The 18,476-nt window shown below is 37.3% G+C and overlaps 2 non-coding genes across 2 annotated transcripts; both read right to left on the reverse strand.

The window, feature by feature from the left end:
• Nucleotides 1–9,617: 9,617 nt before the first annotated feature.
• LOC112745157 (small nucleolar RNA R71) lies at nucleotides 9,618–9,725 on the reverse strand. The gene has a single exon (XR_003173099.1). It is a non-coding gene; the product is annotated as a small nucleolar RNA R71 (small nucleolar RNA).
• Nucleotides 9,726–14,007: 4,282 nt separating this feature from the next.
• On the reverse strand, nucleotides 14,008–14,115 carry LOC112746269 (small nucleolar RNA R71). The gene has a single exon (XR_003174161.1). It is a non-coding gene; the product is annotated as a small nucleolar RNA R71 (small nucleolar RNA).
• Nucleotides 14,116–18,476: the final 4,361 nt, after the last annotated feature.

Consider the following 18,476-nt stretch of genomic DNA (forward strand, 5'->3'; position numbering starts at 1 on the left):
AAAATCAATGGAAGGACAACAAGTGCAAGATAACTCCATCAAAAGGAGGGCACAGGAGTTCCTCCCAGAAATCCCTCAGATTGACTACTGGACCCGCCTAGAGGGTTCTGTCACCAAGCTACAAGAAGCTATGGATCAACTAAAGAAGAACAGCAAGTTCAAAATAGCATGCTCTGCAAACTGTTGAAGGAACATAAGAAGCAAGGGCATGAGCTACAGGTGCTGAAGCGCCAGAAGCTGTTTCTTGAAGGGCCAGACACCCCACAGATTAAAAGAGCATCCATCTCCCAAAATAAAGGTTGTTGAGTCCTAATATTAACTCTGTGATAACTTTTGCTATTAGAGATCTACATTAGGAGTCACATGAATAATAGTAATTAATATCTTTATCTTTATTTTTAGTTTTCATTTTATTATCTCCAAGTAAGCTATAATTTATTTTTCTCATCATCATTAAACATGAATAAAATAGCAGATTTTTAGAATAAGGAGGCAGTTTTATTTTCGAGTTCTTAATAAGAAAAATTCGCATTATTTATATGTGGTGCCAATACTTTTGGTCTTCTAAATGAATGCTTGAACAGTGCATATGTCTTTTGAATTTGTTGTTTTTGAATATTAAAATTGTTGGCTCTTGAAAGAATGATGAAAAAGGAGAAATGTTATTGATAATCTGAAAAATCATAAAATTGATTCTTGAAGCAAGAAAAAGCAGTGAAGAACAAGGCTTGCGAAAAAAAAAGAGAGAGAAGAGAAAGCAAGCAGAAAAAGCCAAAAGCTCTTTAAACCAAAAGGCAAGAGCTAAAAGCCAATGACCCTTTAAACCAAAAGGCAAGGGGTAAAAGGATCCAAGGCTTTGAGCATTAATGGATAGGAGGGCCTAAAGGAATAAAATCCGGGCCTAAGCGGCTAAACCAAGCTGTCCCTAACCATGTGCTTGTGGCGTGAAGGTGTCAAGTGAAAAACATGAGACTGAGCGGTTAAAGTCATGGTCCAAAGAAAAAAGAGTGTGCTTAAGAACTCTGAACACCTCTAACTGGGGACTTTAGCAAAGCTAAGTCACAATCTGAAAAGGTTCACCCAGTTATGTGTCTGTAGCATTTATGTATTCGGTGGTAATACTGGAAAACAAAGTGCTTAGGGCCACGGCCAAGACTCATAAAGTAGCTGTGTTCAAGAATCAAGATACTAAACTAGGAGAATCAATAACACTATCTGAATTCTGAGTTCCTATAGATGCCAATCATTCTGAACTTCAAAGGATGAAGTGAGATGCCAAAACTGTTCAGAGGCAAAAAGCTACTAGTCCCGCTCATCTAATGAGAATTTGAGTTTCATATAAAACTTTGAGATGTTATTGCCTCTTGATTTTCTTTCTATTCTGTTTTATTTGTCTAGTTTCTTGAGGACAAGCAACAGTTTAAGTTTGGTGTTGTGATGAGCGGATATTTTATACGCTTTTTGGGGGTATTTTCATATAGTTTTTATTAGGATTTAGCTACTTTTTAGTATATTTTTATTAGTTTTTATGCAAAAATCACATTTCTGGACTTTACTACGAGTTGGTGTGCTTTTCTGTGATTTTAGGTACTTTCTGGCTGAAATTGAGGGACCTGAGCAAAAATCTGATTCAGAGGCCGAAAAAGGACTGCAGATGCTGTTGGATTCTGACCTCCCTGCACTTGAAATGGACTTTCTGGAGCTACAGAAACCCAATTGGTGCACTCATTCTGGAGCTTTCCAGCAATATATAATAGTCCATACTTTTCTCAAGTTTCGACGATGCAAACTGGCGTTTAAACACCAACTTCCTGCCCTATTCTGAAGTTAAACGCCAGAAATAGGTTACAAACCAGAGTTAAACGCCACAAACAAGCTGCGACTTGGCGTTTAACTCCAAGAGAAGCCTCTACACGTGTAAAGCTCAATGCTCAGCCCAAGCACACACCAAGTGGGCCCCGAAAGTGGATTTCTGCACTATCTGCACTTAGTTACTTATTTTCTGTAACCCTAGCTACTAGTTTAGTATAAAAGCTACTTTTAGAGACTTACTATGTACCTCATGACATTTTTACACTTCACATTGTATTTCTGACGGCATGAGTCTCTAAACCCCATGATTGGGGGTGAGGAGCTCTGCTGTGTTTTGATGAATTAATGCAATTACTACTGTTTTTCATTCAATCACGCTTGTTTCTATTCTAAGATATTCACTCACACTTCACCCTGATGAATGTGATGATGCGTGACATTTATCATCATTTTCACCTATGAACGCGTGCCTGACAACCACTTCTGTTCTATCTGCACTAGCTTGAGTGTGTATCTCTTAGCCTCCTGGTTCATGATCAGAGTCTTCGTGGTATAGGCTAGAATTATTGGCGGTCATTCCTGAGATTTGGAAAGTCTAAACCTTGTCTGTGGTATTCCGAGTAGGATCTGAGAAGGGATGACTGTGACAAGCTTCAAACTCGCGTGTGTTGGGCGTAGTGACAGACGCAAAAGAATCAACGGATTCTATTCCAACATGAGTGAGAACCGATAGATGATTAGCCGTGCGATGACAGCGCATTTGGACCATTTTCACTGAGAGGATGGATGGTAGCCATAGACAACGGTGATCCACCAACATACAGCTTGCCATGGAAGGAAACCTGCGTGCGTAAAGAAGAAGACAGTAGGAAAGCAGAAATTCAGAAGACAGAGCATCTCCAAAACCTCAATCTGTTCTCCATTACTGTACAACAAGTATTATTTATTTTATGTTAATTACTCTTCATAAACCTAACCATTTTTATTATTAATTTCCTGACTAAGAATTTCAAAATAACCATAGCTTGCTTCAAGCCGACAATCTCCGTGGGATCGACCCTTACTCACGTAAGGTATTACTTGGACGACCCAGTGCACTTGCTGGTTAGTGGTATGAGTTATGAAAAGTGTGATTCACAATTCGTGCACCAATCTTTAAGCTTCTCTAGTAAGCTTTTCAGAATGACTGCACTGCATTCTTCAGTGAGAAAAACTTTTTCAGTTTCTCTCCAATCCTTCTTATGGCTCAAGATCTCTTTCATGAACTTAGCATAAGAGGGTATTTGCTCAAGTGCCTCTGCAAATGGAATCTTTATTTCAAGAGTCCTGAGATAGTTTGCAAAGCGGGAAAATTGTTTATCCTGTTCCGCTTGGCAGAGTTTCTGAGGATAAGGCATCTTGGCTTTGTATTCTTCAACTTTAGTTGCTACAGGCTTATTTCCTACAGAAGTGGTTGGAGAAGCCTGCTTAAGGGGGTTGTTATCAGCACTTGCAAGTGTCTGACCCCTTTGTGGCGTTTGAACGCCAGAATTGGGGACTGCATGGGCATTTAACGCCAGATTGCCACCCTTTTCTGGCATATGGACGCCAGAATTGGTTGTCCCTTGGGTGTTTAACGCCACTTTTTCACCCTTTTCTGGTGTTTGAATGCCAGAATCATTTCTCTCTGGGCTCTTACTGTCCTCAGAGGGTTTTGGGCAGTGGTTTGGTTATCCTTTTTCAGTTGTTCCTTTCTTGGCTTCCTGCTACCTTGGATTGATACGTTTAGTGTTTTCCCACTCCTTAATTGAACAGCTTGGCATTCTTCTGTTATCTGTTTAGATAGCTGCTGTCTTGTCTGATTCAATTGTGCTTCCATATTTTAGTTAGCATTTTTAGTGTCTTGGAGCATCTCTTTGAATTCTGCGAACTGTTTTGTTATAGTAAGCAATTGCTGATTGAGTTCAGCAACTTGTTCTTGAGGACTAAGTTCAGTAGATACTACTTTAGCCTCTTCTTTCAAGGAGAACTCACTACTCAAGTATAGATGCTGATTTCTAGCAACTGTATCAATGAGCTCTTGAGCCTCTTCAATTGTCTTTCTCATATGTATAGATCCACCAGTTGAGTGATCTAGAGATATTTGAGCATTTTCTGTAAGCCCATAGTAAAAGATGTCTAACTGCACCCACTCTGAAAACATTTCAGAGGGGCATTTCCTTAGCATCCCTCTGTACCTCTCCCAGGAATTATAAAGGGATTCATCATCCTCTTGTTTAAAGCCTTGGATGTCCAGCCTTAGCCGTGTCATCCTTTTTGGAAGGTAATATTGATTCAGGAATTTGTCTGATAACTGTTTCCATGTTCTTATGCTTGTTGTGGGTTGGTTATTTAACCACATCTTAGCTTGATCTTTTATAGCAAATGGAAACAGTAATAATCTGTAGACATCCTGATCCACTTCTTTATCACGTACTGTGTCAACAATTTGTAAAAACTGTGCCAGAAACTCAGTAGGTTCTTTCTGTGGAAGACCGGAATACTGGCAATTTTGCTGCATGATGATAATGAGCTGAGAATTTAGCTCAAAATTGCTTGCTCTGATGGGGGGTATACAGATACTACTCCCGTATGCAGCAGTAATGGGGTTAGAATATGACCCGGAGTCCTTCTGGACTGTTCATTTCCACTTAGGTCCATGATGGAGAAAAGGAAATTGATGTGAATTGCAAATAAAGTATATTTTTATTTTTTTATTTTATTTAATTAAAAACAATCTGAATGAATAAATAAAAAATAAGATAAAATAAAATAATTGGAAAATAAAACATAAATTTCGAAAATTAAAACAATTAATTAATTAAGAAGATTTGAAAAACTTTGGATATGATTTTTGAAAAAGATTTTGAATTTTGAAATTTTAAAACTAAGATAAGATAAAAAAAATTAAAATTAAAATCTGAATTTTTTAAAGTAAAAATAAGAAATTCAATTAAAATAAAGAGAAAAGATATTTTCAATTTAATGAGGAAAGAGAAAAATAATAAAATGACACCAAACTTAGAATTTTTATATCAAAATAGAGAAAACAAACAAGAAAACTTTGAATGTTAAGATGAACACCAAGAACACTTTGCAGATCAAGATGAACACCAAGAACAAATTTTAAAAAAAATTTAAGAAAATAGAAACACAAAGGACACCAAACTTAAAAATTTTTATATTTTGGACACTAATAATTCGAAAATGTATAAGATAAATAGCAACAGACACCAAACAAGAAATTTTAAAGATCAAATAAGGAAAATAAACAAGAACAACTTGAAGATCAATACAGAACTAAGAACATGTAATTCGAAAAATTGAAAGAAAAATAAAAACATGCAATTGACACCAAACTTAAAACATGAAACTAAACTCAAACAGAAGACTGAATTATGAAGTTATTGGTTTTAAAAATTTTTCGAAAATAATTTAGGAAAAAGAAAATAAGGATTCTAAAATTTTAATAAAAAATAATATAGAAGACTCAATTTTAGTGACTCTAAACCAAAAAGATAAACTTTTCCTAATTTAAGCAACAAAATAAACCGTCAGTTCTCCAAACTCGAACAATCCCCGACAACGGCGCCAAAAACTTTGTGCACGAAATTGTGATTACACTTTTCACAACTCCGCACAACTAACCAGCAAGTGCACTGGGTCGTCCAAGTAATACCTTACGTGAGTAAGGGTCGATCCCACCGAGATTGTCGGCTTGAAGCAAGCTATGGTTATTTTGTAAATCTTAGTCAGGAGATTAATGATAATAGTGGTTATATTTATGAAAATAAATAACATGAACTAAACAGTACTTGTGATTCAGTAATGGGGAACAGGCTGAGGTTCCGGAGATACTCTGTCATCTGAATCTCTGCTTTCCTATTGTCTTCTTCTCCAAACACGCATGGCCTCTTTCCATAGCAGGCTGTATGATCCTCTCGGATGAAAAATACCAAGCGATGTCACCGCACAGCTAATCATCTGTCGGTTCTCACTAACGTCGGAATAGGACCATTATCCTTTTGCACACTGTCACTGCGCCCAACATTCGTGAGTTTGAAGCTCGTCACAGTCATCCCCTTCCAGATCCTACTCGGAATACCACAGACAAGGTTTAGACTTTTTGGATCCCAAGAATGCTGCCATTGATTCTAGCCTATACCACGAAGGTTCTAACCTCCAGACTCGGTCCGTGGATTAGAAACCCAAGAAATACGCACTCAAGCTGTCGCTCAATGACTACCTTGAGCTCAGATAGAACGGAGTGGTTGTCAAGCACCCGTTCATAGGGTTGAGGATAATGATGAATGTAACGGATCATCATATTCTCCATATTGAAGTACGAGTGAGTATCTTAGAATAGAATCAAGCGTAATTGACTAGAAAACAGTAGTAATTGCATTAATCCATTGAAACACAGGAGAGCTCCTCACCCCCACCTATGGGGTCTAGAGACTCATGCCATCAAAGGTACAATATGAAATGTAAAAATGTCATAAGTTACAAAATAAATCTCTAAAAGTAGTTTTTATACTAAACTAGTAACTTAGGTTTACAGAAAATGAGTAACTAAGTGCAGATAGTGCAGAATTCCACTTCTGGGACCCACTTGGTGTGTGCCTGGGCTGAGCTTTTAAGCTTTCACGTTCATATGCCCAAAGTTGGCGTTAAACGCCACCCTAGGTGCCAGAATGGGCGTTTAACGCCAAAAAAGGTGTCAATTCTGGCGTTTTACGCCAGAAAGTTTTAGGCTAACTTTGGACGCTGGTTTTGGCCATCAAATCTCGGGAAAAATATGAACTATTATATATTGTTGGAAAGCCCAGGATGTCTACTTTCCAGCGTAATTGAGAGCGCGCCAATTGGGCTTCTGTAGCTCTAGAAAATCTATTTCGAGTGTAGGAGGGTCAGAATCCAACAGCATCTGCAGTCCTTTTTCAGCTTCTGAATCAGATTTTTGCTCAGATCCCTCAATTTCAGTCAGAAATTACCTGAAATTACAGAAAAACACACAAACTCATAGTAAAGCCTAGAAATGTGATTTTTGAATAAAAACTAATAAAAATATAATAAAAAGTAACTAAAATATACTAAGAACTACCTAAAAACAATGCCAAAAAGGGTATAAATTATCCGCTCATCAGTAGGCATTCATCATATGCATCTATGTGACATTGTTTGGGTATGCATATTATACTTGGTGTGCATATTCATCATATGCATCTATGTGATTGCTAATTGCTCTACTTGATGGAACTGCTTGATTGTCCCTACTTGTGTTTGTGACTGAAATTGGTTGGGTTACAGTGAATTGGATGTTGATTGAGCTGTTTAGGCCTGAAGCCATGTTTGGTTTGTGTTGTGGTTTAGTAAAGTATGAAATATCAAGCTGGTTCAGCATAGACTTAATGAACCCATCCTTGGAACAGGTTGGTCATTCATACTGTTAGAAAACTTTTAAGATCTTTTTATCTGAAAAGTGAGTTTCTAATTTTTGGATAATTAACTGATTTTATTTAAAATTATTTTGAATTTTTGGTGGTTAAACTATCGGTTTTCAAAGGATTCATAAGACAATGATAATCACTGAGTTCCAAAACAATTTTCTTATTAAATATCTTCTTATGACAATTCTGAAAACTCTGTGGTGAGACCGTGTTGTTAGGTTTTCACCCCCTACAGCTTTATCTTTTCAGGAGATGGATGACGAGGCTTATGAAGAGTTTTATTGCGTTTTGTTTATTCGATGTTATTATTTTAGTTATTAGTTACTTTTCCCTCGCCTTTATCTTTACGAGTTTTTATAAGAAGGATAGGGATTTGATTATGTAATGCTTGTAAAATTATTAATATGTTTATATATATGTTTCCTTTGTAAGTATTGATATTTGTATGGATGTATGTTATCTTTTAAAAAGTCTTTTGGGTGGTAATATGATTTAAGTTTTAAACAGGCTCATATTTTAGTATTAAATATTATAAGAGTGGTCGTAATACCCAAGCTATCAGAGTGGCACAGCCGGAAGCGTGACATTTTGATAGTTAGTGTGTTACATTATGGTATCAAAGAGGTTCTTCTTATAAAGCCTGAGGAATGGACCGACTATTCTTCAATTGCATACTCTAAGCGTCTGTCATGTAATAGGTCTCGTTCAGATAACGAGAATTAGAGCTTTATGCACATGACGGTCTATTGATTAATGCCATTAGTCTTGCATTGCATAATTCCTGGTATTATGTTTGGCAGGCTTAACACTAGTGAATTATGTACATGGAAGTACCAATGGGTTATCATAGACGATATGCGAGTCATAGATAATGCGAGTCGCAGGTTTTGGGAACGTTAGAAATTATTTCTCGAAGTTACTCGGTTAGGTATCTTGAACTCTGCGAATATCATGTATCTTGTTCCTGCTTGGTATGCTCTAAGGTTCTTGTTTGCGGTTCTTTTCTTGGAATGTGATTGGATTATCTTCCAATCCTGCCCTCTTGTTCACGTGTGCTCTTGTTTGATCCTAACTACGTATGTCTGCTTAAAACCCTTGGTGTATTTACCTTCTTTATTTAGGCACTTCCTCTTGAGTCATGTATTCTTTGATATACATTTGAACATGTTTTGATGCAGTATACCTTTTTAAGTTCTTATTCCGATTCCTTTGTAAACAAATTGTGATTTAGTTCTCCTCTTATTTGACGATAATTACAGCCATTCTTCGAATCTTAACAAAACCGCTTTTGATTTGATATACACTTCTCTATATAAACTTTGAAAGTTCCTGATACAGTTTAAAACTAATTGTTTTCAATACCTCGCCTGTTCCTTCACTGATTTATGGAAATATATTCACTTTAAATATAACTTGATTTTCTAATAATTTTATTACAATTTTTACGAATATCTTTATTTGATTATGTATTTAGGTATTCTTCAAAAGAAAGATTTTTGCATCTTTTCTGTTGATTTTCATTTGACAAACTTCACTTAATTTATTTTTCATTTGAATTTGGTTTAGCATACTACATTGTTTATGCAATTGTTGTTCTTTTAAAAAAAATGTTGGATTCATGTCTTTCTTCTTATGAATGGACTAATTTCTTTCTTAAGCTTTTCATTTCTGTGGAAAATTCGAACCCTCTCCCGCTTTCTGTGTTCGAATTCTTTTTCTTCTCTTCTACTCACATAAAGGAACCTCTCTACTGTGGCAAAGAGGATCCGTATTATTTTCTGTTTCCTTCTTTTTCATATGAGCAGGAGCAAGGACAAGAATATTCTTGTTGAAGCTGATCCGGAACCTGAAAGGACTCTAAAGAGGAAGCTAAGAGAAGCTAAAACACAACACTCTGAAGAGGACTTTACTGAAATTTTTGAAAAAGAAGTTGAGATGGCCGAAACATTTAACAATGGTGGAGGTGCAAGGAAGATGCTTGGTGACTTTACTGCACCAAATTCCAACTTACATGGAAGAAGCATCTCAATCCCTACAATTGAAGGAAACAATTTTGAGCTAAAGCCTCAATTAGTTTCTCTGATGCAATAGAACTGCAAGTTTCATGGACTTCCATCAGAAGATCCTTTTCAGTTCTTAACTGAATTCTTGCAGATCTGTGATACTGTTAAGACCAATGGGGTTGATCCCGAGGTCTACAGGCTTATGCTTTTTACGTTTGCTATAAGAGACAGAGCTAGAATATGGTTGGACTCTCAACCTAAAGATAGCCTGAACTCTTGGGATAAGCTGGTCACGGCTTTCTTAGCCAAGTTTTTTCCTCCTCAAAAGCTTAGCAAGCTTAGAGTAGATGTTCAAACCTTCATACAAAAAGAAGGTGAATCCCTCTATGAAGCTTGGGAGAGATACAAGCAACTGACCAAAAAGTGTCCTTCTGACATGCTTTCAGAATGGACCATCCTGGATATATTCTATGATGGTCTGTCTGAATTATCAAAGATGTCATTGGACCATTCTGCAGGTGGATCCATTCACCTAAAGAAAACGCCTGCAGAAGCTCAGGGACTCATTGACATGGTTGCAAATAACCAGTTCATGTACACTTCTGAACGGAATCCTGTGAGTTATGGGACGCTGATGAGCGGATAATTTATACGCTTTTTGACATTATTTTTAGTATGTTTTTAGTATGATCTAGTTACTTTTAGGGATGTTTTCATTAGTTTTTATGTTAAATTCACATTTCTGGACTTTACTATGAGTTTGTGTATTTTTCTGTGATTTCAGGTATTTTCTGACTGAAATTGAGGGACTTGAGCAAAAATCAAATTCAGAGGTTGAAGAAGGACTGTTGATGCTGTTGGATTCTGACCTCCCTGCACTCAAAGTGGATTTTCTGGAGCTACAGAACTCGAAATGGCGCGCTTCCAATTGCGTTGGAAAGTAGACATCCTGGGCTTTCCAGCATTGTATAATAGTCGATACTTTGGCCAAGTTTAGATGACGCAAACTGGCGTTCAACGCCAGATCTCTGCCCAAATCTGGCGTCCAGCGCCAGAAAAGGATCCAAAACCAGAGTTGAACGCCCAAACTGGCACAAAAACTGGCGTTCAACTCCAAGAAGGACCTCTACACGTGCAACACTCAAGCTCAGCCCAAGCACACACCAAGTGGTACCCGGAAGTGGATTTATGCATCAATTACTTACTTCTGTAAACCCTAGTAGCTAGTTTATTATAAATAGGACCTTTTACTATTGTATTAGGCGTCTTTTTGACCATCTTTGATCAGTTGTATGCTATCTTAGATCACGTTTTAGGGGGCTGGCCATTTGGCCATGCCTGGACCTTTCACTTATGTAATTTTAACGGTAGAGTTTCTACACTCCATAGATTAAGGTGTGGAGCTCTGCTGTTCCTCAAGAATTAATGCAAAGTACTACTGTTTTCTATTCAATACATCTTATTTCGCTTCTAAGATATTCATTCGCTCTTCAAACTGAATGTGATGAACGTGACAATCATCATCATTCCCTATAAACGCGTGCCTGACAACCACTTCTGTTCTACCTTCGACTGAATGAGTATCTCTTAGATCTCTTAATCGGAATCTTCGTGGTGTAAGCTAGAATGATGGCGGCATTCAAGAGAATCCGGAAGGTCTAAACCTTGTCTGTGGTATTCCGAGTAGGATTCAATGAATGAATGACTGTGACGAGCTCCAAACTCGCGATTGCTGGGCGTAGTGACAGACGCAAAAGGATAGTAAATCCTATTCCAGCATGATCGAGAACCGACAGATGAATAGCCGTGCCGTGACAGGGTGCGTTGACCATTTTCACTGAGAGGATAAGATGAAGCCATTGACAAGGGTGATGCCTCCAGACGATTAGCCGTGCCGTGACAGGGCATTGGATCATTTTCCCGAGAGATGACCGAAAGTAGCCATTGACAGTGGTGATGTATCACATAAAGCCAACCATGGAAAGGAGTAAGACTGATTGGGTGAAGATAGCAGGAAAGCAGAGGTTCAGAGGAACAAACGCATCTCTATACGCTTATCTGAAATTCTCACCAATGATTTACATAAGTATCTCTATCCCTCTTTTATTAATTATTTTCGAAAACCACATTACTGTTTGATATCCGCCTAACTGAGATTTACAAGGTGACCATAGCTTGCTTCATACCAACAATCTCCGTGGGATTCGACCCTTACTCACGTAAGGTATTACTTGGACGACCCAGTGCACTTGCTGGTTAGTTAGACGGAGTTGTGAACCATGGTCTTGGCATCATGTTTTTGGCGCCATTTCCAGGGAAAGAAAGAGCAATGAATTTTACATAATTAAAGTGTAATCACGATTCCGCGTACCAAGTTTTTGGCGCCGTTGCCGGGGATTGTTCGAGTTTGGACAACTAACGGTTCATCCTGTTGCTCAGATTAGGTAATTTTCTTCTTATTTTGTTTTCAAAAATCTTTCAAAAATTTTTCTTGTGTTTTCAAAAAAATTTTAAAAATAAAAATGTTTTCAAAAATATATTTTTCTTCAGAATTTTTAAGAATGAATTCTAGTGTTTCATGAAGCATGTGAAGCCTGGCTGGCTGTAAAGCCATGTCTAAATTCTTTTGGACTGAGGCTTCCACTCATAAGTATATGAAGTTGGATGAAATATCAGCTGTTGTATACATGAGAGGTATCTATGTTTGCTGAAGCTTGGCTGGCCGTTGGCCATGTCTATTGTTTTAGACCGGAGCTTTCATTGAAAGCTTGGCTGGCTAGTGAGCCATGTCTAATTCCTGGACTGAAGCTTTAGACTAAGAATGCAAGATTCCTGGAATTCATATTAAAAATTTTGGAATCCTTATTTTTATTTTTCACAAAAATTTTTGAAAAAAAAAAATCCAAAAAAAATTAGAAAATCATAAAAATCAAAAATATTTTTTGTGTTTCTTGTTTGAGTCTTGAGTCATATCATAAGTTTGGTGTCACTTGCATATGCATCTTGCATTTTTCGAAAATTCATGCATTCATAGTGTTCATCATGATCTTCAAGTTGTTCTTGGTAAGTCTTCTTGTTTGATCTTGATGATTTCATGTTTTGTGTCTTTTCTTGTTTTTCAGCATTAAAAAATTCTAAGTTTGGTGTCTTGCATGTTTTCCTGCATTAAAAATTTTTCAAAATTATGTTCTTGATGTTCAACATGATCTTCATAGTGTTCTTGGTGTTCATCTTGACATTCATGTCATTCATGCATGCATTCATTGTTTTGATTCAAAATTTTCATGTATTGAGTCTTTTTGTTGTTTTTCTCTCTCATCATAAAAAAATTCAAAAATCAAAAAAAATATCTTTCCCTTTTTCTCTCATCAAATTCGAAAATTTGAGTTGACTTTTTCAAAAATTTTTAAAATCAAATTGTCTCTCATGAGTCAAATCAAATTTGAAAATTTGAAAATTTTATCTTTTTCAAAATCTTTTTCAAAAATCAAATCTTTTTCAAAATTCTTAAGTATTTTTGAAAATTCCAAAAATATTTTTCAAAAACTTTTTCTTATTTTTATATCAAATTTTCGAAAATAACAATAACAATTAATGTTTTGATTCAAAAATTTCAAGTTTGTTACTTACTTGTTAAGAAAGATTCAAACTTTAAGTTCTAGAATCATATCTTGTGATTTCTTGTGAATCAAGTCATTAATTGTGATTTTAAAAATCAAATCTTTTTCAAAACTAATTCCTATCATATCTTTTCAAAAATATCTTCTTATCTTACCTTTTTCAAAAATTTGATTTCAAAATATCTTCTCTAACTTCCTAACTTCTTATCTTTTCAAATTTGTTTCAACTAACTAACTAACTTTTTGTTTGTTTCTTATCCTTTTTAAAACTACCTAACTAACTCTCTCTCTCTCTAATTTTCGAAAATATCTCCCTCTTTTTCAAAATTTCTTTTTAATTAACTAATTATTTTAATTTTTAAATCTTAATTTTCGAAAATTACTAATTTTTTTTTTCAAAAACTATTTTCGAAAATCACTAACTCTTTTTTCAAAAATAATTTTCGAAAATTCTCTTCTCTCTCATCTCCTTCTATTTGTTTATTCATCTACTAACATCTCTCCCTCACTCACAAAAAAAAAAAGAGGATCTCTATTATTATTATTTTTCTGTGCCCTCTTCTTTGTCATATGAGCAGGAGCAAGGACAAGAATATTCTTGTTGAAGCAGATCCAGAACCTGAAAGGACTCTGACGAGGAAACTAAGAGAAGCTGAATTACAACAAACCAGCAAGCACCTGTCAGGAATTATCAAACAGGAAAAGAAGATAGCAGCTGAAAATAATAATAATGCAAGGAGAATGCTTGGTGACTTTACTGCACCTCATTCCAATTTACATGGAAGAAGCATCTCCATTCCTGCCATTGGAGCAAACAACTTTGAGCTAAAACCTCAGCTAGTTTCTCTGATGCAGCAGAACTGCAAGTTTCATGGACTTCCATCTGAAGATCCTTTTCAGTTCTTAACTGAATTCTTGTAGATATGTGATACTATTAAGACTAATGGAGTAGATCCTGAAGTCTACAGGCTTATGCTTTTCCCATTTGCTATAAGAGACAGAGCTAGAATATGGTTGGACTCTTAACCTAAAGATAGCCTGAACTCTTGGGATAAGCTGGTCACGGCATTCTTAGCCAAGTTCTTTCCTCCTCAAAAGCTGATCAAGCTTAGAGTGGATGTTCAAACCTTCAAATAGAAAGAAGGTGAATCCCTCTATGAAGCTTGGGAAAGATACAAACAGTTGACCAAAAAGTGTCCTTCTGACATGCTTTCAGAATGGACCATCCTGGATATATTCTATGATGGTCTGTCTGAGTTATCAAAGATGTCATTGGATACTTCTGCAGGTGGATCCATTCACCTAAAGAAAACGCCTGCAGAAGCTCAAGAACTCATTGACATGGTTGCTAATAACCAGTTCATGTACACTTCTGAGAGGAATGCTGTGAATAATGGGACGCCTATGAAGAAGGGAGTTCTTGAAATTGATACTCTGAATGCCATATTGGCTCAGAATAAAATATTGACTTAGCAAGTCAATATGATCTCTCAGAGTCTGAATGGAATGCAAGCTGCATCTAACAGTACTCAAGAGGCTTCTTATGAAGAAGAAGCTTATGATCCTGAGAAGCCTGAAATAGCAGAGGTGAATTACTTAGGTGAAGCTTATGGAAACACCTATAACTCATCATGGAGAAATCATCCAAATTTCTCATGGAAGGATCAAAAGCCTCAACAAGGATTTAATAATGGTGGAAGAAATAGGTTTAACAATAATAAACCTTTTCCATCATCCACTCAGCAACAGACAGAGAACTCTGAACAAAGTACTTCTAATTTAGCAAACTTAGTCTCTGATCTATCCAAGGCCACTGTAAGTTTCATGAATGAAACAAGGTCTTCCATTAGAAATCTGGAAGCACAAGTAGGCCAGCTGAGTAAAAGGATCACTGAAATCCCTCCTAGTACTCTCCCAAGCAATACAGAAGAGAATCCAAAAGGAGAGTGCAAGGCCATTGACATAAGCACCATGGCCAAACCTGTAAGGGAAGGAGAGGACGTGAATCCCAAGGAGGAAGACCTCCTGGGACGTCCAGTGGTCAATAAGGAGCTTCCCTCTGAGGAACCAAAGGACTCTGAGGCTCATCTAGAGACCATAGAGATTCCATTGAACCTCCTTATGCCCTTCATGAGCTCTGATGAGTATTCCTCTTCTGAAGAGAATGAGGATGTTACTGAAGAGTAAACTGCCAAGTTTCTTGGTGCAATCATGAAGCTGAATGCCAAATTATTTGGCGTTGATACTTGGGAAGTTGAGCCTCCCTTGTTCATCAATGAACTAAGTGATATGGATCAACTGACATTGCCTCAGAAGAAACAGGATCCTGGAAAGTTCATAATACCTTGTACCATAGGCACCATGATCTTTAAGGCTCTGTGTGACCTTGGTTCAGGAATAAACCTCATGCCCCTCTCTGTAATAGAGAAACTGGGAATCTATGGGGTGCAAGCTGCTAAAATCTCATTAGAGATGGCAGACAGTTCAAGAAAACAGGCTTATGGACAAGTAGAGGACGTGTTAGTAAAGGTTGAAGGCCTTTACATCCCTGCTGATTTCATAGTCCTGGATACTGGAAAGGAAGAGGATGAATCCATCATCCTCGGAAGACCTTTCCTGGCCACAGCAAGAGCTGTGATTGATGTTGATAGAGGTGAACTAGTCCTTCAATGGAATGAGGACTCCCTTGTGTTTAAAACTCAAGGATCTCCCTCTGCAACCATGAAGAGGAAGCATGAAATGCTTCTCTCAAAGCAGAGTCAACCCAAGCCCCCACAGTCAAACTCTAAGTTTGGTGTTGGGAGGCCACAACCAAAGTCTAAGTTTGGTGTTGAACTCCCATATCCAAACTCTAAGTTTGGTGTTGGAGAGTCTCAACAATGCTCTGAACATCTGTGAGGCTCCATGAGAGCCCACTGTCAAGCTATTGACATTAAAGAAGCGCTTGTTGGGAGGCAACCCAATTTCTATTTATCTAACAATATTTTTCTTAGCTATATGTCTTTATAGGTTCATGATCATGTGGAGTCACAAAATAAACAAAAAAAATTAAAAACGGAATCAAAAACAGCAGAAGAAAAATCACACCCTGGAGGAGCATCTGCCTGGCGTTCAACGCTAGAACAGAGCATGGTTCTGGCGTTGAACGCCCAGAACAAGCATGGTTCTGGCGTTCAACGGCAGAAATGGCAACAAATGGGCGTTGAACGCCCAAAATGGGCACCAACCTAGCGCTGAACGCCCAGAGTTGTGTACAAGGGCATTTTACATGCCTAATGGGTGCAGGGATGTAAATCCTTGACACCTCAGGATCTGTGGACCCCACAGGATCCCTACCTACCTCCACTCACTTTCTTCTCTCTTCTCAATCATCCTCTATTCCCAATAAACACCCTTCCCTATTAACCCTTTACCACTCACATCCATACACCCACTTACCTTCAAAATTCAACATCTCTTTCCCACCCAATCCCACCCATATGGCCGAATACACACCTCCCTCCACCTCCTCCATATCTTCTTCTTCTTCTTCTATTCCTTCTTCTTTTGCTCGAGGGCGGGCAACATTCTAAGTTTGGTGTGGTAAAAGCATAGCTTTTTTTGTTTTTTCCATAACCATTGATGGCACCTAAGGCCAGAGAAACCTCTAGAAAGAGGAAAGGGAAGACAAAAGCTTCTATCAAGGGTCTATAGCTCAGTGGTAGAACATTTAACTGCAAATCAAGAGATCCCTGAGATACCTCAGGGGATACATTTTCTTCCACACAATTATTGGAAGCAACTAAGGGTGGAACATCAAGAGCACTCCATCATCCTTCATGAAATCAGAGAAGATCTAAAAGCAATGAAGGAGGAGCAACAAAGGCAAGGAAGAGACATAGAAGAGCTCAAGGACATCATTTGTTCCTCAAAAAGGAAACGCCACCATCACTAAGGTGGATTCATTCCTTGTTCTTATTTCTTCTGTTTTTCGTTTTCTATGTTAAGTGCTTATCTATGTTTGTGTCTTCATTACATGATCATTAGTAGTTAGTAACTCTGTCTTAAAGTTATGAATGTCCTATGAATCCATCACCTCTCTTAAATGAAAAATGTTTTAATTCAAAAGAACAAGAAGTACATGAGTTTCAAATTTATCCTTGAACTTAGCTTAATTATATTGATGTGGTGACAATGCTTCTTGTTTTCTGAATGTATGCTTGAACAGTGCATATGTCTTTTGAAGTTTTTGTTTAAGAATATTAAATATGTTGGCTCTTGAAAGAATGATGACTAGGAGACATGTTATTTGATAATCTAAAAAATCATAAAAATGATTCTTGAAGCAAGAAAAAGCAGCAAAGAACAAAGCTTGCAGAAAAAAAATATAGGCGAAAAAAAAAATAGAAGAAAAAGCAAGTAGAAAAAGCCAAAAGCTCTTAAAACCAAGAGGCAAGAGCAAAAAGCCAATAACCCTTAAAACCAAAAGGCAAGGGCAAATAAAAAGGATCCCAAGGCTTTGAGTATCAGTGGATAGGAGGGCCTAAAGGAATAAAATCCTGGCCTAAGCAGCTAAACCAAGCTGTCCCTAACCATGTGCTTGTGGCGTGTAGGTGTCAAGTGAAAACTTGAGACTGAGCGGTTAAAGTCAAGGTCCAAAGCAAAAAAAGAGTGTGCTTAAGAACCCTGGACACCTCTAATTGGGGACTTTAGCAAAGCTGAGTTACAATCTGAAAAGGTTCACCCAATTATGCGTCTGTGGCATTTATGTACCCGGTGGTAATACTGGAAAACAAAGTTCTTAGGGCCACGGCCAAGACTCATAAAATAGCTGTGTTCAAGAATCATCATACTGAACTAGGAGAATCAATAACACTATCTGAACTCTGAGTTCCTATAGATGCCAATCATTCTAAACTTCAATGGATAAAGTGAGATGCCAAAACTATTCAAGAGGCAAAAAGCTATAAGTCCCGCTCATATGATTGAAGCTATGTTTCATTGATAGTTTGGAATTTATATTATATTCTCTTCTTTTTATCCTATTTGATTTTCAGTTGCTTGGGGACAAGCAACAATTTAAGTTTGGTGTTGTGATGAGCGGATAATTTATACGCTTTTTGACATTGTTTTTAGTATATTTTTAGTAGGATCTAGTTACTTTTAGGGATGTTTTCATTAGTTTTTATGTTAAATTCACATTTCTGGACTTTACTATGAGTTTGTGTGTTTTTCTGTGATTTCAGGTATTTTCTGACTGAAATTGAGGGACTTGAGCAAAAATCAAATTCAGAGGTTGAAGAAGGACTGCCGATGCTGTTGGATTCTGACCTCCCTGCACTCAAAGTTGATTTTCTGGAGCTACAGAACTCGAAATGGCGCGCTTCCAATTGCGTTGGAAAGTAGACATCCATGGCTTTCCAACAATATATAATAGTCCATACTTTGGCTAAGTTTAGACGACGCAAACTGGCGTTCAACGCCAGCTCTCTGCCCAAATCTGGCGTCCAGCGCCAGAAAAGGATCCAAAACCAGAGTTGAACGCCCAAACTGGCACAAAAACTGGTGTTCAACTCCAAGAAGGACCTCTACAC

Source organism: Arachis hypogaea, chromosome 14 (assembly GCF_003086295.3).
Source record: "Arachis hypogaea cultivar Tifrunner chromosome 14, arahy.Tifrunner.gnm2.J5K5, whole genome shotgun sequence".
In the NCBI taxonomy this organism is placed as follows: domain Eukaryota; kingdom Viridiplantae; phylum Streptophyta; class Magnoliopsida; order Fabales; family Fabaceae; genus Arachis; species Arachis hypogaea.